At 36.8% G+C, this 23,912-nt stretch overlaps 1 long non-coding RNA gene and 1 pseudogene across 3 annotated transcripts; both read left to right on the forward strand.

The window, feature by feature from the left end:
- The first annotated feature begins 6,378 nt into the window (after nt 1-6,378).
- On the forward strand, nt 6,379-7,981 carry LOC107616182 (protein ASPARTIC PROTEASE IN GUARD CELL 1 pseudogene; annotated as a pseudogene). Its single transcript, XR_015899911.1, has one exon. The product of XR_015899911.1 is annotated as a protein ASPARTIC PROTEASE IN GUARD CELL 1 pseudogene (transcript).
- Nucleotides 7,982-9,300: 1,319 nt separating this feature from the next.
- On the forward strand, nt 9,301-19,845 carry LOC107619803 (uncharacterized). 2 transcript variants are annotated; one of them, XR_015899758.1, is made up of 2 exons: nt 9,301-10,113; nt 19,188-19,845. It is a non-coding gene; the product is annotated as an uncharacterized LOC107619803 (long non-coding RNA). The 2 variants fall into 2 exon arrangements; XR_001615803.3 differs by lacking the exon at nt 19,188-19,845 and adding an exon at nt 13,480-15,925.
- The last annotated feature ends 4,067 nt before the right edge of the window (nt 19,846-23,912 follow it).

Below are 23,912 nucleotides of genomic sequence, written 5' to 3' on the forward strand. Positions count from 1 at the left end.
TAACCTTTCCATGGAAATAACGCATTGGTATAAAACTTTTAAATACGAATTTGTTTTGGCTCGTTGTGGACGTCAGAGAAGGGTAACATTGTAAAAATAAAAAGTATGAATATATAATTGCAAATATCAGTTAGACAAGGCTACAAGCAATTGTTCATAAACAATCATCGAATTACTTGAAAACTGGGACTGCACTTTTGGGATAAGACACCTACTTTGTTAGCTAGTAATTTTAACGCAACAAATTGTGCTTGATCTTTGATGGCATAATGGCGACAAATATTATTACTATAAGAGTTGGTTTTTAAAGAAGTAAAACGTTGATCACGGAATAAAATATGCTACATTTTTATATGTGAGAATCCACCTCCAATCACATGGTTAGACAGTAGACACACAAGTTTTTTTGTTGTATAGATAAACTATCAAAATAAATTTTAAAAGACCTTCGTGTTTACAAACAGATCTTAAAATATTAAAATACAAAAGATAATTAAAATTAACAAAATCATCTGGACGGCAATTTAAAATTTAAAATTCAGATATGACTGCAACATTTGTTTATCGTCTCACTACTTATGTTAACTCTCCTGAACAGAGATGGCAACGGTGCAGGATAGGAGAGAGGAATGCTTTCCTATTTTTTGTCTCTGTCGCTAGATGTGTTTCCTATTTTCGTCTCCAACTTATGCTGTAAGGGAATATTGCCTCATTTCTATTTTTTGCAGGGCTCACTTTTTATCTCTTTGATAGTTCTAACTGAAAATTAATTTTCATAGAAATAAGAATGTAAGTATTCATTCTATACAAAACAATAAGATTTTATACATAAATACTAAACAGCAGACAACAACTTCTTTTGAACTAACACAGTAGGGGGACGTGACGACAAGGCAGAGCACAAAGTAGTGAACGAGGTCGGAGGCGGGCAGCGAAGAGGAGAATGGATACAACGGTGGAGTTGCAAAGAGAAAAATAGACGCACCTTTAAAGAGGAGAAAGAACGTCAAGAACAAAGAGAATAGCGTGGTGAGGGGTGACGCAATGAGAAGGGAGAGTAGCGAAGGAGTGGTTGCAGAGAGGTTGGATAGAGTATGGATAACACTAGAGATCTATGAATTGAAGAAGGATTATGTAAATGATGATTAGGAATTTAGAGTTTCTCTAAATAGATATAGCATGTGAAATGACAAAAACATATATGAAAAATAAACTATTAAAAACAATTAAGTAAATTTATAAATTTCGGAAATTACCGGAGATCTCTCCTAGGATCCCCACATCCAGGGACGGACTAAGGGGGGCAAGTAGTGGACTTGGCTCCCCCAACAAATTTTAAAAACTCATATACTATTATAATAAATGTATTGTATAGAGTAAAATTTAATAGTGTAGTAATAATAAAAAAAGTTACTATTCTTTATGTATTATGATTTAAATTTCTCTACACATATTTATATTATTTGTATTTTTTATTTAATTTAGAGTTTTTTTTACATTTCTTTTTTAAGATTAATTTTAACATTTATAATTATATAAAAAATATTTTAATATTATTTATGATAATATTTTTTTTCTTCTAATTTTATTTAGTTGTTTCTTTTTTATTATTTTTTAATTAATTTTTACCCCTATTATTATATAAAAATACTTTAATATATTTTAAATTCATGTAACAAAATTGTTAGTGCAATTAACTTATATTATTTTATGTTATATTTTTTAGGTTTAATTACTCTGTTGATCCCTATAGTTTTGCGAAATTTTCAATTAGGTCCTTATATTTTTTTTTCTTTTTAATTGGGTCTCTGCACCAATTTTTTTTCAATTAGGTCCCTCTTGGCAGTAATTGGCTTAATTTTATAGGGATCTAACTAAAAAAAAAATTTGGTGTAAGGACCCAAATAAAAGAAAAAAAAATTGTATGGACCCAATTAAAAAAAAAATTGGTGCCAGGACTCAATTAAAAGGAAAAAAAAGTATAGAGACCTAATTAAAAATTTTGCAAAACTATAGGGATCAATAGAATAATTAAAATATTTTTTAATGATATAAAACATAAAAATAACTTATTGTCACATAAATACTTAATAAAGTAAATTAATTAACAAAATATTTAAAAATATATAATTTTATATTTTATTAAATATAAAACCATAAAAAATTATCAAAAAATTATAAAAAGCGAGATAATTCTTTTATTTGATAAGTATTTATTAATTTTTTAATTAAAAAATCAATTATAATTATATCTATTATTAAATATATAGCATTATATTTAATTATACAAGATTTTAATTTTTGGCCCCTCCACTCTTAGATTTCTAGATCCGTCCCTGCCTGCATCTATCTCGAGAAAATTTTGCTTCCCGCCCTTGTCTCCACAAAAATTTTTTCTCACAATCAGATCCACATTCTAGACAGTTTTCGCAAAAATCCTCGCACTCGAAGAGTTTTGTCATCCCTATCCCTAAACAATTCCTGCTAAGGAAAAGATGTGAGTTGATTGTGTTTGGCAAATTTTTTTGTCATTTCAATCCTTTTAAATATGTTGGGTTGGGCCAGCGATTGTTCTTATTGGGTCATGCCTTTGGAACAACTGAAATTGCAAACACAAGAAATTATAACATGGGTCCAAAAATACAAGGACCGAAGGATGTGACCCGCCCTCAAGAGTCAGGTGCTCAACGCCTGAGCCAATCCAAATCATTATGTCAACAACGAAAAGATGGTGGATTATAGCATGCACTGGCCTAATTGAGGAGAAGGATGCACCTTCTTCTTTCTGCATTGGTGTCCAGCTTGAAGGAGTGCCACACGTAGATGAGGTACGGTGACGTAGCATGTGTCAGGTACAATGTTCACCGGTGAAGGGGGAGTAGTTAATGGGTGGAGTTTGAATTTGGCCCCATTGGGGGCTAGTTTGTAAATGGCAAAAAATCTTGGGGTGAGGCTGAAACCGATTTTTTGGTGGCTGGCGAGTTGTTTGATCTAGTTGGGGCTTATATTGTGTTAAAACCAGTAGCACAGTAACAGCATGAGTTCGACTTTTTCAATACTTCCGTTCGCCTCTATTTTGATCGAGATCAGTGCATAGGCATATTGGAATTGCAGCAGAGGAACTGAAGTGCTGCTTTTTATTTTAATTGAGTTAGGTGAGAGAAGTGATAGAAAGATTAGTCTCATGGTTTGTTTGTTACTAGATCCTTGTGAGTTTGAGTCGGGTTTATCTGGCCCTTACCAATTACCATGTACAAAAAGAATTCCCAATCCGACTTGGATCTACCGGAGGAAGGGTCAGAAGCACCGGAAAGGACAGTGGCTCATCAACTTGAGCAAATTGAGGAGGAAGATAGGACGCATTCTCATTACATGGGGAACAACTCAGGTCTGAGTTGGTCTGGGTCACAGTGAAATTTGGAGATACCTCTGACAATAACGACTTTGTGTGGTCATTGAGGCGGAGGAGCCAGCAACTGCAGATGGTGGAGATTCAGCCACCATAGAATGTAAGGGTGAGCCTCTGAAGCTGGTGATCTAATGGGTTTAGGAGTGGTGTGTTTTTAGGTTGGGTCTTCTTTACCCAGTCCCAGCTCGGAAAAAAACCCCAAGTCCAGGAGAGAGAGAGCGTTTGTTGTGATGGCGGTTAATTCGTTTTGAGTAATTAATTCAAATCAGTTCTAAAGATTTTAATAGTTTCAAATAAAATTAATACACAGATTTAATTTTAAGATTTTATTATGGTAGATAAATTATTTTTTAGTTTATTTTTTAGTGGAGTAATGATCTAAATTAATTTTCAATGATTTTAAAAGTGAACATTTTAGGATGTGTTTAAGAAACGCATTGGGAAAGAGAAAAGCACATTTGAGTTTTTTAAACGCTTTATCTTTATGTTTAACAACATTTTATTTCTCTGAACGCAGAAGTGATTAATTGATGTCTCTTATTAATTATAAAATTAATTAATAAGATCTATTTAAATATCTAAATTAAGATGATAAGATAATATAAAAAATATTTAAATTGATGTCTCTTTTAGTAATTTTTCATCTAAAAATAATTTTGAATAGTATAATCCAAATAATATTTATTTTACTATAAGTCATTTTGATATAAAGATTGTCAAACATAAATCATGTTAACACAAACTTACTTTTTATCAAAATTAATTTTATACAAACTCCTATTTGATTATACTTATGGCATGTTTCGATAGATTCATAAATAACTTGTTTTAACTTTTAACTTATGAAATATATAATATTAATGTCTGGTACAATTTTTAAAATCAAATTGTAACTTTCTAAAAAGTTATTTAAGTGTTTATGGAAAAGTTAAAAAAATAAATTCTCTCATAATAAATTTATTTTTTATCACATTTCTTTTAAATTAAGTACTTTTAGAACTAAAAAACCAAATACAAAATAACTTATTTATAAACTACTTTTAATATAAACATTTTTTGTTTTGAGCTATTTTTTCAAAAAGAGCTTAATTAAGCTATTGTTATTGTTGTTGTGTTGTCTTCTTCTTCTTCTTCTTCTTCTTCTTCTTCTTCTTATTATTGTTGTTGTTGTTGTTGTTGTTGTTGTTGTTGTTGTTGTTGTTGTTGTTGTTGTTGTTGCTAGATTTAAAATTGTGTATATAGTGAAGATGGTTTAATAATATTTTTTTTGAAAAAATACCAGATTAGAAATCAAATAGGTTTAACTTAACTTTAAAAATTAATATGATTATAATATCTACTAATATTTTTTTCTAATAAATACTTGAAGAATTTAGTAAGTCATGTTGAAGAATTTAGTAAGTCATATAATTTGGATTAGAACAATTTTTAAAAATGATGTTTTTCTTCTAAAGATTTAACTGGATAGGACTAATTTGAATATGTGACATGTAATTCGACCTAAGAACTACTTTTAAATCTTATTAGAAAACTAAATCAATTTTTGCACTTAATCTCTTGATTAATTAATTGACGACTAATTAATGCTTGAAAAACTGAGAAATCAAGAAATTGAAAATCAATTACTAAAGATTTGTCGCAAAGAATTTTTACAAACTTCAAGATAAGTAAACGAGGTTTAATTTATCTAAAAGAATAAACATCCAAAACCCTTAATTCTCACCATCATTGTCTTCTCTTAAATCAACATTCAAGCTCTCTGTCTGTAAGCATTCAAGCATTTAAGTTTTAAAGCTCTCAATCTTGCCATCTTCAATCCAGGTTCTTTTAATTTAATCAGACATTTAATCTGATATTTGCTTGCTCAATCTTTTAATCTTTGTAAAAAAAATATTCACTCACCGTAGTATTATTTGAGTGATTCAATGCACTTATCGATATCCGTAAACTTTAATTTCCACTCATCAATATGTACCATTCTGACGAAATCCGATTCTATCGTTACGAAAGACTGAATCCTTAATCCTATTCTCAACCTGTACTAGTGAAGTCTTGTGCAATATTTTTCATCAAAAACAAATGAAATTATATCTTTTTGATAATGTATAATGGCATTAATTTTTGTACATGTATAATTGTAATTGATTATTCTTTTATTTTTATAAGTAAATAATAAATCATAAATTAAAGGGACTGATAAAAATAAATACTCCACCTATAAATTACTCGAAGCCACCTATATAAAATGAAATAATTTTTTTCATTGTTTAAAAAATTATTTTCATTAGATATTTTTTATTCCCACGTCTTGCCTTTAATACATTGTGGTTGCAGGTTTGGGATCCGATCCATATTAGTGGTGGATTGATTTTAAAGTTTTTAGTTTTCAATGTTTTTAATTTTTGTAATTTTAGTTTTTAGTTTTTATTTTGTCTTAAATATTTTTTATTTTTAATTTTTGTTATTGGAAGCAAACACGTTGAATCATTGGCTAGTAAGGCCCATGTGTCCAAAATGGGGCAATTATAAAAATATTATTTTTATTATAGGCCATTGAATAATTTAAGATTAATCAAATGGTTCTTTTAAAAATTATAAAAAACTGGACAGCAAAACATTTACTTGTGTCAGAGGTGAGAGATACATCCTTCTCCTCATCTTGACAGGTGCATATGCTATAACTCACCCGAAAAGATTAGATCCAAAAATGGCAGCAAAATGTAATGATAACACCCACGAGTTCAAACTTCAGACACAATCCCACTTTCAAGGCATGCCTAAATGGGTCACAGACCAGATAATCATACCTCTTAACTCTTCTTTAACAAGTCTAAGTTGGTCAACCAAAACCAAAAACAAGTACTAGAGGCTCTCACTAGTCACTACCCAGCTCCTTTCTGCTTTCCCAAAGAAGAAAAAGATTACTATTTACTACAACCAACTTAATGAAAAAGAAAGCAAGATAAAAATGCGAAGTTCATGAATCATGAGACTAGTAGTAAATTAATTACCGAAGCAAAGAGAGCTAAGCAGCAATAATGATAAACTATGGCAATGGCCAAGCTTGCCATATACAGCAATAATAATACCATTTTCTTACGTGAAATCATGCCTCTGCTGCTGCCCTATACATACTCTTCACACCATGCACTCTCATTTCAGGTTCCAATGGCTCCTCTGTTTTCCGTCATCGTCCTCTTCATCATCATCATCTGTGATTCCCCGTTGGCACACTCTCGCACCACACCCCATCACATACCTAAAACCACGTTCCTCGATGTCACTGCCTCCATTCAAAAAACCCTTCAAGTTCTCGACTTCAACCACCACAAACAACAAGAGCAACTCAGTTCTACGCCATCATCAAAGCTCTCTCTGCATCTTCATTCTCGAGTATCACTTCAGAAGCCAACACACCACGACTACAAGTCCCTCACTTTATCCCGACTCGAGCGCGACTCAGCCCGAGTCACGACCCTCCTAACTCGTTCACAATCCTTCAGCGTCTCGGAACTTGAGGGACCCATCGTCTCCGGAACTAGTCAGGGAAGCGGCGAGTACTTCTCCCGAGTCGGAATCGGCGAGCCACCGAATCCTGTCTACATGGTCCTCGACACTGGCAGTGACATCAGCTGGGTGCAATGCTCACCCTGCTCCGGTTGCTACCGCCAATCCGACCCGATATTCGACCCGAACTCATCGTCTTCCTTTCACCCACTCTCCTGCGACTCAACTCACTGTCAATTGCTCGACGAATCTCAGTGTCTCAACAGCAACTGCCTCTACGAGGTCTCCTATGGCGATGGTTCCTATACCGTCGGTGAATTCGTCACCGAAACCATCACCATTGGCCAAAGCTCCGTCACAAACATCGCCATCGGCTGCGGCCACAACAACCAAGGCTTGTTCATCGGAGCAGCAGGGTTGCTCGGACTCGGCGGCGGAACCTTATCTTTTCCGGCTCAGCTGAATTCGACGTCGTTTTCATACTGCCTCGTGGATCGCGACTCTGACAAGGTCTCTACTCTCGAGTTTGACTCGCCGTTTCCTAGGAATGCCGTCACCGCGCCGCTACGCCGCAACTCGGAGTTCGAGACATTCTACTACGTAGGGCTCCAAGGGATCGGTGTAGGAGGCGAGCTGCTTCCGATTCCAGAATCGTTATTTGCGGCGGATCCGGCGGGGGGTATCGGAGGGGTGATCGTTGATTCGGGGACGGCGGTGACGCGGTTACGGAGGGAGGTGTATGAGTGGCTGAGAAGGGCGTTTTTAAGTGGGACTCAGGGGTTGGCGATGGCGAGAGGGATGTCGTTGTTTGACACGTGCTACGACATGTCGTCGATGGGCAGTGTGGAGGTTCCGACGGTGTCGTTTCATTTTGAAGGTGGGATGGTCTTGACCTTGGATGCTAACACTTACCTGATACCGGTTGACTCCGTTGGCACCTTCTGCTTTGCGTTCGCTCCCACGAACTCGCCCCTGTCCATCATTGGGAATGTTCAGCAGCAGGGGACACGTGTCAGTTTCGATCTCGCTAATTCCCTCGTTGGCTTCTCTGCTAACAGTTGCTGATGAGTGATGAGTCATCAACCGATGATTTTTTTATTTTAGATTATTAATTTAACTAATATATGCTATTCGAGAACATGATAAATTTATTATTATGGAATAATTTTAATTTTTTTAATAAATATAAAATAAATGTATTAAAATTTTATTTTTTTCATTTTAAAAAAATTAAATTTATAATTCTAATATGTCTCCTTATAACTATAGTCGTTAGAATATCAATTTAATTAAATAAAATAGGCAAAGAAAATTGGGTTAGAATAAAAGAGAATAATTGAGTAAAAATATTTAATTCGATGCCTCTAATTATTAATCCTCACATTGATTTTTAAACAGAAACAGTATGAGACATTATGTTATCAAACAGACAATTGAACCAAACATTAATTTTAGAGATATTTAACTTAAAACAAGTAGCAGCAATAATCTAAAAAGTAATCACACCGGAAGAAGATGAGATTACCTGGCTAAGCACCAAGATTGGGTCGTACATTGTTGCTACGGACTATAAAATTGCTTTTAACTTTTTTTCACCCACCTATTGAGTTCTTGTGTGAGAAACATAAAGAAGGAGTTATGGTCTATAATCTGGGAGTTGAAGTATCAGCCAAAGATTATTTTTTTTTTTATGAAATGTCATACATGAAGGCTTACTAGTGAAGAGGAGATTGCACAATAAAGATTCACTCGGTTAGTCCCACATGTTCCCACTGCGACAATCATGAGGAATTTGTCTTTCATTGCCTATGAGACTGGTCGTTCGCCATCGATTACTGGAAGCCTGAAAAATCGACGAATTGTCTTCGCCTCCATCCGAAAAAGAACCTTAGAAATGGTGGAAAAAATTAATAGAGTTGCTAAAACAAAGCTTAGATGCAAAACAAAGGTTAATTGAAGCACTAAATCTTACTCGACTCATCTGAAAAGTGCGAAATGAGGTCATCTTTTATATTTTACATATTTAATTTATCTTTTTAATTTTATGTAAAATTTTGATTTTTTTTTTTTTTGATTACTTACGTATCTCTTAACTCGACAGGTTAAGGACAAATTCGTTGCGGATCTGAGCTCTCATTTAAGGGTCTATCGCTAGTCAATGGGTTGCTGTATGTACAAGGCGGAATTCGAACTACTGACACTTGTTTAAGCAGATGAGTGAGCTGATCACTCGACCAATCAAAGTTGGTTTGATTTTCTCTTTCTTTTTTTGGTTTTCAAATGGAGCCTAAGGCCCAAAAAAAAACTAAGCAATTATAGTATGGGGTAATAAGATCCCTCTTGCATCATTAACCAAAAACTGTCCCACTTCTCTAGGAAAGTTATCTAAAAAGTAAACATCTATGGGATACTTAGTACTTTCTTTAGATAGCCAATCATCTACTTGGTTTCTTTCGCTATAGATATGTGAAAGTCTTATCTGCCTATTATCTTCAAACAGAGCTTCTATGCTTCTAACAAGAGGATTTGTTTGCTGTTTTCGTCACTTCTTCTTCCTTAGCACTTGCCAAACCGACCTTAAATCTGTTTCCACTGCTATCCTTTTAAACCCCAAGTCTTTCGCCAATTTTATGCTTTGATAGACTCCACATAACTCATCTTCAAAAGTAGAGCAATGTCCAATGTTCATAATGAACCCAGCTATCCACCTTCCCTCTTCATTTCTAACCACGCCACTGCATCCGACATCTCTAGAGTTGCCAACAGAAGTTTCATCCGTATTAACTTTGACCCATCCCTTCGGGAGAGGCGTTCAGGCTATAAGGATCTCCGTTATTCTTCTTTACTTCCTAAAAAAATTTTATTTTTATCAAATGCCTTTTCATTCTCAACAACATATTGCCTAATAAAAGTCACTGGATCTTGCGGACGCTTATCAGGATAGGTGAAGATTTCTTGATTACGCCACTTCCATAGCTACCAGCAAGCGATGACGAAGATTGAGGTCCAGTCATGCTGGTTTTGGTCCCCTAACTCAGTGGACAGATTCCATCTTAGCCAGTATTTGAATAGAGCTCTAAAGAATTCTTGAATCTTGGAGGGATCAAGGAGCTGTGTCCAAACTCGGGACGTTACAGGGCAGTCTCTAAGAACGTGGATTATGGTTTCAGGGGTTCCGTGACACCGGTGACAATCAGGTGAGCTTCCAAAGATCCTTCTTCTTCTATCTATTGTCATGAATCTTTTATGTGTGATTTGCCAAAGAAAATATTTTATCCTTTGTGGTCCTTTCCAAGACCAAATTAGGTTCCAAACTTCATATTGTGTGTTGTCCTGGGGGATTAGATAATAGTAGGCACTGCGAACAGAAAAATTACCATCATAAGTGAGCGTCCACATTATGGAATCACTTCCCCTTTTATCTCTTGGGGGAGGGGGGGCTGCATGTATTTTCTTTAGAAGTGTTTCTGGCAGCCATTTTCTTAGTCTCTGTATGTTTCAGGTGCCTTCCCTAGTAATTAATTCTCTGACTCTCATATCTTTCTGAATAGAATCCTGATTCAGAATTTCAATTAGAGGGGGTTCTCCTCTGATCCACACGTCTTTCCAGAATCTTATGGTTCTTCCATCTTCTAGAGAAAAACTTATATTTTTTTTGACATCTTCTGCAATCTTAACCAAGCTCCTCTAAAATTATGAATCAATAGAAGGGCTTCTCATTTCATAGATTAAATTTAGCTTCCTTCCATACTTACTATACAAGACATTTGTCCATATACTATCTTGCTCATTGAACAGCCTCCACACAACTTTCATGAGGAAAGCCTGATTCATTTTCACAATTCGTTTAAATCCAAGTCCCCCCTCTCCTTTGGCTCTTCATGTAGTATCCCACTTTATCATATGTATTTTTCTTGAGTTACCTTTCTCTCCCCATATAAATTTCTTCTGTAGTTTCTCTATATCAGTGCAGACCCCTTTAGGAATTTGCATATGCATCATATCAAAGTTCAAAGACGGGGCTATTACTGACTGTGCTAGGGTGACTCATCCTGCAAAGGACAGACAAGAAGCCTTCCAGCCACTTAACTTCTTCTTCACTCTTTCCAGTGTACCTTTAAAGTTGTCCTTTCCCTTTCTGTCATTTGTAATCATGGCACCCAAATATCTCCCAAGGTATGGCACCTCTTTATATCCACTCTTCTGGACTATTTTTTTCTCTGAGGTTCTGTTCCATGTTCTTAGAAAACAATATAGACGTTTTTAACGCATTTATCCCTAGCATCGATACATCACAAAATACTGCTAAAGTTTCATTGATCACTTCCATTTGTGCCTCCGAAACTTTAGCAAAAATAAGAAGGTCGTCGGCGAAAAGTAGGTGGGCTATGGTGGTTCATCCCTTCCAGCAACCATAGGTTTCTAGCTTCTTTCAATAACTCTATCCTTTATAAGATGGGAGAGCTTGTCCATAGCAATCACAAATAAGTAAGGAGATATGGGGTCTCCTTGCCTCACTCCTCGTGTTGGCTGGAACTCTTCCGATTTGCATACATTCCAGAGGACTTTAAAGGAGACAGTTGAGACACAGTTCATGATAATTCTCTTAGCATGTCCTCCCACCCCAAACTCCAAAAGCTTCTTAATAAATTTCCATCCTAGTCTGTCATAAGCCTTTTCAAAATTTATCTTGATGGCCATAAACTTTCTCTTCCCCTTCATCTTCTTTATGTCACGTGTCATCTCCTTAGCAATGATAATGTTGTCTTCCAGGTACAATACTAGACTGGTAAGGAGCTATTCTATCAACAAGCTTCGGTTTGGTTATAGCCACCAAAATCTTTGTGATACATTTATATACCACATTACATAGTGTAATAGGGCAAAATTGAGTGATAAAGTTTGGCTGTTCCAATTTGGGTATAAGGGCTAAGAGAGTTTGGTTAGTGTCTCTGATTTCTTCTGGATTTCTCTACAAAAACTCAACGTATTTGCAAAAATTCTCCTTAACCGTATCCCAATACTCCTTGAAAAAGAATGCTGAAAATCCATCTTCCTTAGGTGCTTTAAACGATCCAATGTGAAACAGAGCCTGCTGAATTTCAGTCTCCAAAGGAGTTTTTTGAAGGGAGTTGTCATCAATCACCTCTAGAGGAGGGTATATGGTTCGCGTAAATAAAGCAGGAGTGTCATCTATATCATCTAGGTATAAATCTTTGTAGAACTCCACTGCTGTTTTTTGTAACTCACTCATGTCCTTACACCAGTTCCCCTCTCTGTCTCGTAGCTTTAGCATTCTGTTTTTGCTCCTTCTAATCATAGTCTTCGTGTGAAAAAATCTCGTATTTCGGTTCGCATCAACAACAAATTGCTGCCTTGATTAATGCATCCACATAATTTTCTCTTGATTCAGAATCTCTTCTAATTCTGCTAAGAGCTCCTTTTCTAATCTCTGAAGAAAACTGTTTCTTCCTTATGCGTCATTCCTTTGAATACCTTCCAGCCGGTTCAAAAAGCTTCTTTTCTTTCTAAGAACATGACCAAAGATCTATTTGTTCCAAATTTTAAGTTTTTGGGTGAGAGTTTTCAAGTTATGATAAAAATGGTTATTTTGGTTCCAACTCCTTTAAATGAACTCACTAAATTCCGGATGTGTAGCCCATATGACTTCAAAATGAAAAAGGTTTCTCCCCCCTATCAATTCGATTCGGTCTTAAAACTGCCAATAAAGGGTGATGGTCTGAATACACCCTTGGAAGGATTTTCACTCTAGCATCACCAAATTTTGTTATTCACTCTGCATTAGCTAAAGCTCTATCCAACCTTTTGAAGACTCTATCCAATCCTTCCCTTTGCCTCTTTTCAGGTATACTTCGATCCCACAAAGCCAATATCAATGAGTTTGCATTTGTTTATCCATTCTCTAAACTTTTGACAAGCATAATCATCAATTCTGATCCCTCCCTTCTTTTCTCCCATTTTAGCAATTTCATTAAAATCTCCCAATAGCATCTAAGGATCCTGAATCTCATCAGCTATTTTTTAATTTTGTCAAAAAACTCCTTTATGATTCTCTCATGGGGGCTGGTATAGACAGTCGTTAGATTCTATTTTCTAACTCCGGTGTTTGTTAATCTAAGTGAATGTATTGGTGAAATAGTTCTATGGGCTGTATTTTAAAATGGGGGTTATTCCATAACACCCAGATGCCCTCTGAAAAACCCATAGCCTCCTCTACAATATAAAACTGAAAACCAATGAATTTAGTTACCTCCTGAGTTTTTCTACTTTTGCACCTTGTCTCAAAAAGCAGAACAATGTCTGGCTTCTTCTGCTATCAAATTTCCTTTAGAGTGCGAATTGTGGCTACATTCACTACCCTTCTAATGTTCCAGACTAGAATAATCATTATATTTATAAGGATGGGGTATCTTCCCAGAGAAGCATCCTTCCAAGGAGGTATCCAGACGGAAAGCCTGTTTACAAGCATTTCATTTCATCCCCCTGAAGGGGAGATTCTTCCATATTGTCATTAGCTAATACTAATATTTCTTTCTCTACAGGTATTATGGCATTGATGGGGTCACTAAAGTTTATTGAAATAAATTCTGCGTTAAAATTGGGGGGCTTAGGATCATGTGGTTTTTCCATCATAATCACCTATTTTCCAGTATTTGAAACTTCTACGGATTGGTTTGGGCTGTGGGCTTCAGATTCAGCCCAATTCTCCTGGAAATAGTTTAGGGGGCTGTTAAATATCATGCTGGTTGTTAATAAGTGGTCTTTGTGTGTGTTTAGGTTTGGGCCAATCTGTGTGACTTGGTTTTAGGTTTCTCTTTGTGGTTTCTGTTTTAGATTTGTGGTTACATTTGTGTTTACATCTTTGGCTTTTGGGTTATCGTTGTTAGTGTGGGCTTGTTTGGAGCTGGCTTTGGTCAGGGGATGTTGGGTTTGGTCTTTATTCTGTTTGTTAACTCTAGTTAATTTGGGTTGGGATGCTTTGTCATTTCCTCTTTTATCATTAGTGGCCTCAGCTTCTGACACCTCATGATTAGGTAATTCTTATACCTTCTCATTTTCAATATGCAAAATTTCGAATCGAGATGCATGTCTCCCTGTACCCACATTCCTTCCTTTTTAATTCTTATCATCACCTTTACTCGCACCTACTCCAATTTTCACTCCTTTCTTTCCACGTGTATTACGTTGTACAAGCATATATGGTCCAAAATTGTCGTTGGAAGCTTCCATGACTTTTTGTTGTAATTCATTTTCTACCCTCTCCTTCAACATATGATCCATCTCATTTTCCTTTCTCCCTCTCTGCCTGAGCTTGCTCTACTGCATTTTTGCTTTGTTGTTTTCTGGACAGTTAGCTTTCTCGTGCCTAATTTTATCGCATTGGAAGCAAACTTGATGAATTTCTTCATATACAATTTTGTGCACTTGTCCATTTATAAGGTATTGGGATACCAGGGGCTTGTCCAGTTCTACCTCCACACACAAACGTGCAAACTTTTCTCTTGTGATCTCAACTATATTAGTGTCAAGTTTAATGGTTCTTCCCACAATCCCACTAATCTTCTGTAAAATGGCTCTATGATAATATTCAATAGGCAATTTTGGCAGTCAAATCTAGACTGCTATCTTATCAATTACTGCCGTGGTAGGATTGAAATTCGGTTTCCATAGCCGAATAGTAAGGTAGTGATCCAATACCTTCCATGGCCCCTCCATCAAAGCGTAGTCCAGATCACTAGAATTATGGAATTTTATTAAGAAAAAATTATTTCCTAGATCAATAACATTTATACTCCCCATATTATCCCACATAGCCTCCAAACGCCTTTTGAGAGTAATGAGAGAGATCTTCCTCCCCAAGATCTTGACAATGATGGTCTTCCATCAATCTTTTCGTAATTCCCTCTGCACTCCTTCACTAATGACTAAGTTGTATAATCCATTTGGCAACTTCTTTATGAGAATATCCAAGTCATCATCACTTTCATCAGCTTTCATATCATCCTGCATGACTGTCTCCTCCTCCTTGTGCTTCTGAGACGCCTCTCCCTCTTGGTATGCCTGGTTTCCTTTTTTTTACCATTGAGGCAAAAGAAAATCTTTTTAGTTGCTATTTTACTAACACCTATCTCCTCCACAGCAGCCAACTCATGGATAGTGGGCTCCTCCATTAAGTTCCTTGTGTCATCCACCATCCAGTCTTCAACTCTAGCTGGATTGGCTTCCTTGTCGAGAATTCGTCCCCTTGAGTTGCAATTTTGCTCTTTTTCAGCTCCTTTTTGGAAGTCTCTTCATCTTTTTTGGGTGTGTTTTTCGGCGTATAAGATCTAGATGCCCCACCTCTCACAAATCCATCTTTCATGGTGGTAGTCTCTAAAGGAGACTTAACAAAAAATTCAGCAAGACGTAAAATATGAAAATCTTAGCAAACTGTATTTCTCTGCGACCTAGGGTATGGTGGTTAGTCTTCTTTGAACATAGCCAATTTTCTTTCTTTGTTCACCACACAAGATAGAAAAATCCCTTTTATATTAATCTAGCCATAAAAGACCCACACTTATTAAATAATCATAAGTCATGACCAATGAAATATTGGGCTGTCCCAAACTCCTAAGAGGCCTGCTACACATACAAGTCTTTTTGGCTTACAAGTCTTACAAGTTGGCACAAGCCCAACAAAAAACAAGCATTACACTCCCACATTCAAGAGTAAATAAACGCACGTTATTCAACCACTTCCTGTTTCCAAAGCGCGTTACTCACCATGCATTATAAACGACTCTTCTTCTTCTTCCTCCATGAAAACGAGTTTCTTGCCAAATTTGAAGATAATGGAACTTTAGAAATACACCCAAACGATTACAGAAATACACTCAAACGATTACAGAAATACACCCAAAGGATTACAGAAATACACCCAAACGTTTACAGGAATTCACCCAAACGATTATAGAAATACACCCAAAGAATTACAGAAATACACCCAAAGGATTACAAAAACTACACCCAAAGAATTTAAGAAATACACCCAAAATTCGTTGAAGTACACCTTATGATCTTACTGGCGTTTAAACGCCAGTAAGGAGCATCTGTCTGGCGTTCAACGCCAGAACAGAGCATGTTTCTGGCGTTGAACGCCAGAAACAAGCAGCATCCTGGCGTTCAGACGCCAGAAATGCACACTGAGGAAGAGCTGGCGCTGAACGCCAGAAACAAGCATCTGGCTGGCGTTCAACGCTAGAATTGCATGCAAAGGCATTTTACATGCCTAATTGGTGCAGGGATGCAATTCCTTGACACCTCAGGATCTGTGGACCCCACAGGATCATCTCAGCATCTGTGGGCCCCACAGGATCCCCACCTACCACCACTCACTCTCTTCCCTCTTCTCAATGTTCATCCTCTCTTCCCAGTAAACACTCTTTCCCAAAACTCTTCACCAATCACCTCAATCTCTCTTCCCTATCACCACTTCACCACTCACATCCATCCACTCTTCCCCATAAATCTACCTCATAAACCCCACCTACCTTCAAAATTCAAAATCAATTTCCCACCCAAAACCCACCCTTATGGCCGAACCTTACCCCCTCCCTTCCCTATATAAAGCCCTCCATTCTTCTTCATTTTCACACAAAACAACCCCCTCTCCCCCTTCTTGGCCGAAACACATCTCTCTCTCCCTCTCCTCCATTTCTTCTTCTTCTTCATCTATTCTTTCTTCTCTTGCTCGAGGGCGAGCAATATTCTAAGTTTGGTGTGGTAAAAGCATAAGCTTTTTGTTTTCCATTACCATTGATGGCACCCAAGACCGGAGAACCCTCTAGAAAAGGGAAAGGGAAGACAAAAGCTTCCACCTTCGAGTCATGGGAGATGGAAAGATTCATCTCCAAAGCTCATCAAGACCACTTCTATGATGTTGTGGCCAAGAAGAAGGTGATCCCCGAGGTCCCTTTCAAGCTCAAGAGAGAAATGAGTATCCGGAGATCCGACATGAAATCCAAAGAAGAGGTTGGGAAGTTCTAACAAATCCCATCCAACAAGTCGGCATCCTAATGGTTCAAGAGTTCTATGCTAATGCATGGATCACTAGGAACCATGATCAAAGTAAGAACTCGAACCCAAAGAATTATCTCACCATGGTTTGGGGGAAATACTTAGATTTTAGTCCGGAAAACGTGAGGTTGGCGTTTAACTTGCCCATGATGCAAGGAGATGCACGCCCCTACACTAGAAGGGTCAACTTTAATCAAAGGTTGGACCAAGTCCTCATGGACATATGTGTGGAAGGAGCTCAATGGAAGATTGACTCCAAAGGCAAGCCGGTTCAACTAAGAAGACTGGACCTCAAGCCTGTGGCTAGAGGATGGTTGGAGTTCATCCAACGCTCCATCATCCCCACTAGCAACCGATCTGAAGTTACTGTGGATCGGGCCATCATGATTCATAGCATCATGATTGGTGAGGAAGTAGAAGTTCATGAAGTCATCTCCCTTGAACTCTACAAAATAGCCGAAAAGTCCTCTCCCTTGGCAAGGCTAGCTTTTCCTCATCTTATTTGCCATCTATGTTACTCAGCTGGAGCTTTCATAGAAGGAGACATTCCCATTGAGGAAGAGAAGCCCATCACTAAGAAAAGGATGGAGCAAACAAGAGAGCCCACTCATGGAGCTCAAGACACACGTGAGGAAGCTCACCATCAAGAAATCCCTGAGATACCTCAAGGGATGCACTTTCCTCCACAGAATTTTTGGGAGCAAATCAACACCTCCCTAGGAGAATTAAGTTCCAACATGGGACAATTAAGGGTGGAACATCAAGAGCACTCCATCATCCTTCATGAAATTAGAGAAGATCAAAAAGCAATGAGGGAGGAGCAACAAAGACAAGGAAGAGACATAGAAGAGCTCAAGGACATCATTGGTTCCTCAAGAAGGAAACGCCACCATCACTAAGGTGGACTCATTCCTTGTTCTTACATTCTCTGTTTTTCATTTTTCTTTATGTTAAGTGCTTATCTAAGTTTGTGTCTTATTACATGATCATTAGTATTTAGTAACTATGTCTTAAAGTTATGAATGTCCTATGAATCCATCACCTCTCTTAAATGAAAAATGTTTTAATTCAAAGGAACAAGAAGTACATGAGTTTCGAATTTATCCTTGAACTTAGTTTAATTATATTGATGTGGTGACAATGCTTCTTGTTTTCTGAATGAATGCTTGAACAGTGCATATGTCTTTTGAAGTTGTTGTTCGTGAATGTTAAATATGTTGGCTCTTGAAAGAATGATGACAAGGAGACATGTTATTTGATAATCTGAAAAATCATAAAAATGATTCTTGAAGCAAGAAAAAGTAGTGAATACAAAAGCTTGCAGAAAAAAAAATAGAAAAAAATAGCGAAAAAAAATAGAAAATAGAAAAAGCAAGCAGAAAAAGCCAAAAGCTCTTAAAACTAAAAGGCAAGAGTAAAAAAAGCCAATAGCCCTTAAAACCAAAAGGCAAGGATAATAAAAAGGATCCCAAGGCTTTGAGCATCAGTGGATAGGAGGGCCTAAAGGAATAAAATCCTGGCCTAAGCGGCTAAACCAAGCTGTCCCTCACCATGTGCTTGTGGCGTGAAGGTGTCAAGTGAAAACTTGAGACTGAGCGGTTAAAGTCAAGGTCCAAAAGCAAAAGAAGAGTGTGCTTAAGAACCCTGGACACCTCTAATTGGGGACTTTAGCAAAGTTGAGTCCCAATCTGAAAAGGTTCACCCAATTATGTGTCTGTGGCATTTATGTATCCGGTGGTAATACTGGAAAACAAAGTGCTTAGGGCCACGGCCAAGACTCATAAAATAGCTGTGTTCAAGAATCAACATACTGAACAAGGAGAATCAATAACGCTATCTGAACTCTGAAATTCCTATAGATGCCAATCATTCTGAACCTCAATGGATAAAGTGAGATGCCAAAACTATTCAAGAGGCAAAAAGCTACAAGTCCCGCTCATCTGATTAAAGCTATGTTTCATTGATAGTTTGGAATTTATAGTATATTCTCTTATTTTTATCCTATTTAATTTTCAGTTGCTTGGGAACAAGCAACAATTTAAGTTTGGTGTTGTGATGAGCGGATAATTTATACGCTTTTTGGCATTATTTTTAGTAGAATCTAGTTACTTTTAGGGATGTTTTCATTAGTTTTTATGTTAAATTCACATTTCTGGACTTTACTATGAGTTTGTGTGTTTTTTTGTGATTTCAGGTATTTTCTGGCTGAAATTGAGGGACTTGAGCAAAAATCAGATTCAGAGGTTGAAGAAGGACTGCTGATGCTGTTGGATTCTGACCTCCCTGCACTCAAAGTGGATTTTCTGGAGCTACATAACTCAAAATGGCGCGCTTCAAATTGCGTTGGAAAGTAGACATCCAGGGCTTTCTAGCAATATATAATAGTTTATACTTTGGCCAAGTTTAGACGACACAAAAGGGCGTTGAACGCCAGTTCTACGCTGCAGTATGGAGTTAAACGCCAGAAATACGTTACAAGCCAGAGTTGAACGCCAGAAATACGTTACAAACTGGCGTTCAACTCTAAGAATGACCTCTCCACGTGTAAACTTCAAGCTCAGTCCAAGAACACACCAAGTGGGCCCCGGAAGTGGATTTATGCATCAATTACTTACTTCTGTAAACCCTAGTAACTAGTTTAGTATAAATAGGACTTTTTACTATTGTATTTTCATCTTAGGAACATCTTGTGACGTTTAGTTCTTAGATCATGGGGGCTGGCCATTCGGCCATGCCTGAACCTTTCACTTATGTATTTTTCAACGGTAGAGTTTCTGCACTCCATAGATTAAGGTGTGAAGCTCTGCTGTTCCTCATGAATTAATGCAAAGTACTACTGTTTTTCTATTCAATTCAACTTATTCCGCTTCTAAGATATTCATTCGCACTTCAACATGAATGTGATGAACGTGACAATCATCATCATTCCCCCACGAACGCGTGCCTGACAACCACTTCCGTTCCACCTTAGATTGGATGATTATCTCTTGGATCTCTTAATCAGAATCTTCGTGGTATAAGCTAGATTGATGGCGGCATTCATGAGAATCCGGAAAGTCTAAACCTTGTCTGTGGTATTCCGAGTAGGATTCTGGGATTGAATGACTGTGACGAACTTCAAACTCGCGAGTGCTGGGCGTAGTGACAGACGCAAAAGGAGGGTGAATCCTATTCCAGTATGATCGAGAACCTCAGATGATTAGCCGTACTGTGACAGAGCATTTGGACCATTTTCACAAGAGGATAGGATGTAGCCATTGACCACGGTGATGCCTCCAGATGATTAGCCATGCAGTGACAGCGCATCGGACCATTTTCACAGAGAGGATGAAAAGTAGCCATTGACAATGGTGATGTCCTTACATAAAGCCAGCCATAGAAAGGAGTAGGACTGATTGGATGAAGACAACAGGAAAGCAGAAGTTCAGAGGGACGAAAGCATCTCTATACGTTTATCTGAAATTCTCACCAATGATATACATAAGTATTTCTATCTTTATTTTCTATCTACTTATTATTTATTTTCGAAAACTCCATAATCAATTATTATCCGCCTGACTGAGATTTACAAGATGACCATAGCTTGCTTCATGCCAACAATCTCCGTGGGATCGACCCTTACTCACGTAAGGTTTTATTACTTGAACGACCCAGTGCACTTGCTGGTTAGTTATGCGAAGTTGTGAAGTTATGTTTGAACCATGGTTCTGTGCATCCGTTTTTGGTGCCATTGCCAGGAAAAGAACGAAAAAATAATTTTACAACCTAACCTGAGTAACAATTTCGCATACCATTTATCTATATAACATATGTATTTATAGCTTATATAAATTTCGGTATGAATACTCAGCTTGTCCCAAGTATAGGTTCATGAAGTCTATACCGAAATAGTTTAACTTTTCATATTATACCTAACCCTAGGCGCAACTCAAATACTAATTATGTTGCTCCTAGTTTTCTCACTAATCACCATTTATTTCTGTCATTGCAACTTTACCGACTTTTTTTTCAATTTTTATATTTTCTTCAACTTTTTATCTTTCCTTTATCTTTGTCTCACTAACATGTTATTACCACTCCCTAAGTGTTTATTTTTTCCAGCTGCCTAAGAACACAAATTCATATCTTGAATTTCATCAAATTTTCACCAAAATTTCATCAAGAATCACTCATATAAACAATCAATTTCAAACATAACCAAACAATACAACAATCATACAACTCAAACACAATTAATCAGGATTCATTTCACCAAAACCTACCTTGATTTGCTGCCTCAAATTCGATAATGCGTCTAGGTATTCCTAGAGCACTTTTTCCTCCTAAAACATATTAAGAAAAACTTTAAAACTCTAAACCATCAACTAAACGAAACTTTAGCAGTAGCTTAGGAAGGATATCCTCACCTTAAAATTGCTGGAAATTGAAGATCTTTGGCCTACAAGTCAAGCTAAGCAAGGGATCTATGGTAGAACATCAAGAAAACACATGTTTATACATGTGTTCTTGAAAAACGAATTCAAAGGGGAAGGGAACAGCCATCTCACCTTATTTTCAGCCTTGATTACTCATGTGATTGTGAAGAGAAAGAAAAGAGGATCATTTTGGTTGGATTAAAATTTTGATATGAGTTTTAGTTTAAAAGAAATCAAGCTTTGAAGATTAAGAACCAAGAACTTTTCTCTCTCTTCTCTCCTCCAAATTTTCGGCCACAAAGGGGAAATGAGATAGCCTTGGAGGGCTTGGGGTGTAGGGAGAGTTGTGATTTGCTTCCTTCGAGATGGATTAAAATAATTTTAAAATATTTCTGGTATATAATTACTAAAACTAGATGTATCAGAACACATGTAAAAACACATCTAGAAATGCTTTTATGAGCTACTAGAATAAATGACACTAGTAACATCTAAGACTAGTCCATTAATTCTCGTGGGAATGATAACCCACTCACTGTGGTATTACTTGATATGATACGATTTGGTGCACTTGCCAAGTTGTGGTTTCGCAAAAATTCCGCATCAAAACTTTAAGATTTTTTTTAATTATATTATACTCATTATTTTTACATGAGTAAGAAATAACAACCAACCTTTTTCTAAAGTCTCAAAGTTACTTTTACCAATAATTATTATTACTTGTATAAAATATAAATAAACTAAAACCAATTACCACAAAATAATATATTTTATTAAATACACAATGTTAATAACAAATATACAATATTTACCAAATATAATAACATTTTATCTCAAAATAATCATGGATGAGAATAAAAGACTTTCCAAATTGCAAAGTATTACATTGGCAATTCCTCAAATAACTAATGCAGAACTACCCTCATATAGAATAAGAGTTCCAATTTGAATTACATCGCAGACTTCCCAGTGCCAAGTAGCTAAGCAATTAGATTATTCACCTGCCATAACAGAAGAAGAAATAACAAAGAAACACATTTAGACAGTAAGGCAATATTACTATAATCAACATTAATCATTTCTATGTTTGGTTCATAGGCAAGAACTTCCATGATACATTATCCAAGTTATATATATACACATGTTGCTTCAAATTATCAAAAATTACACTACAAGAGAAACACTAAATACTGTCGGATTTACTGATGGACGTTAGCAGTAGGATTACCGGCGATTTTACCGGTAGATTTGGCAATAAATTCGCCAGAAAAAAGTTACCAGAGGATTCGATTTTAAATAGTAAATCTTCCAGTAATATATAGAGGGGAAAAAAAAGGAAAATCGGTGCGAGCATTACCAATGGAATTACCAAACCCGCCGGTAAAGCTCAATTAATGGAACGCTGCACTTTGGTCAGGTGCAATACATTGTCGTTGGATTTATCTGCCGGTAAATTTGACGGTAAAAAAGAAATTAACGGACCATTACGTTTTGGTTGCACGCAATGCATTACGGTCGGATTTATCCATTGGTAAATCTGACAATAAATTTTCCTGAAATTAGAATCATGCACTCTCTCTTTTCATTTTGAAAGACCACTATCTCTTTGGTGCACAAAATTGACTCCGTAATATCCGCACAGATATATCGGCAAGTGCACCGGGTTGTCCAAGTAATACCTCAGGTGAGTGAGGGTCAACCCCACGGAGATTGTTGGTTTGAAAAAGCAACGGCTACCTTGTTGATCTTTGTCAGCGGATAGAAAATATAGTTGTTATGGAAAAACGCATAAAAATAGAATAAATAAAGTGTTACTGGATTGGTGTGAAATCAATGATGAGAGAACGGTTGAGGCTTCGAAGATGCTTCCTCCTCCTGGATCAACTTTTCTCACTGTCTACTTCAACTTCTGATGATTCATTCCATGGCAGGCTGTAAGTGATTAACGCCAGGTTAGTGGTCATTAGTCTCCTCTGCTTCAGGTCAAACGCCAGGTCAGTGGTCATCCAATCTGAACGGGGGTGAAGCTTTAGCAATCCATTCCCTTGGTGATCCTACAGAAAATGCGACATACAAGGTCGGATCTTCTGGATCAGAGAATGCTGCTTCACAATTCTAGCCTATACCACAAAGGCGCTATTTGCTCCGTACCTCGTTGAACAAATGTCTCCAAGTCTCCAATGAAGTCGTGGATTAGCCGTCTAAGAGATATATAATCAAGCTTGTGGTTCAGTACTATCTTGTCAAGGACTCACAAGAACCCGTATAGAATATGGATGACGGTGAAGTTACACTCCCAATTCATTAGGATGAAGAACAAAGATACATCTTAGAATAGAATCAAGCATAGATTGAAATAGAATAGTGATATTATTAATCCATAAGAATCAGTAGAGCTCCTAACCTTAACCTAGGAGGTTAGTGACTCACAGCTTATAGAAAAGTAATGAAATGTTTGAATCAGAAAAGATGAGGTAGAAGATCCTAAATATGGTTGATCTTCT

Source organism: Arachis ipaensis, chromosome B9 (assembly GCF_059453495.1).
Source record: "Arachis ipaensis isolate K30076 ecotype BB chromosome B9, ASM5945349v1, whole genome shotgun sequence".
Taxonomy (NCBI): Eukaryota; Viridiplantae; Streptophyta; class Magnoliopsida; order Fabales; family Fabaceae; genus Arachis; species Arachis ipaensis.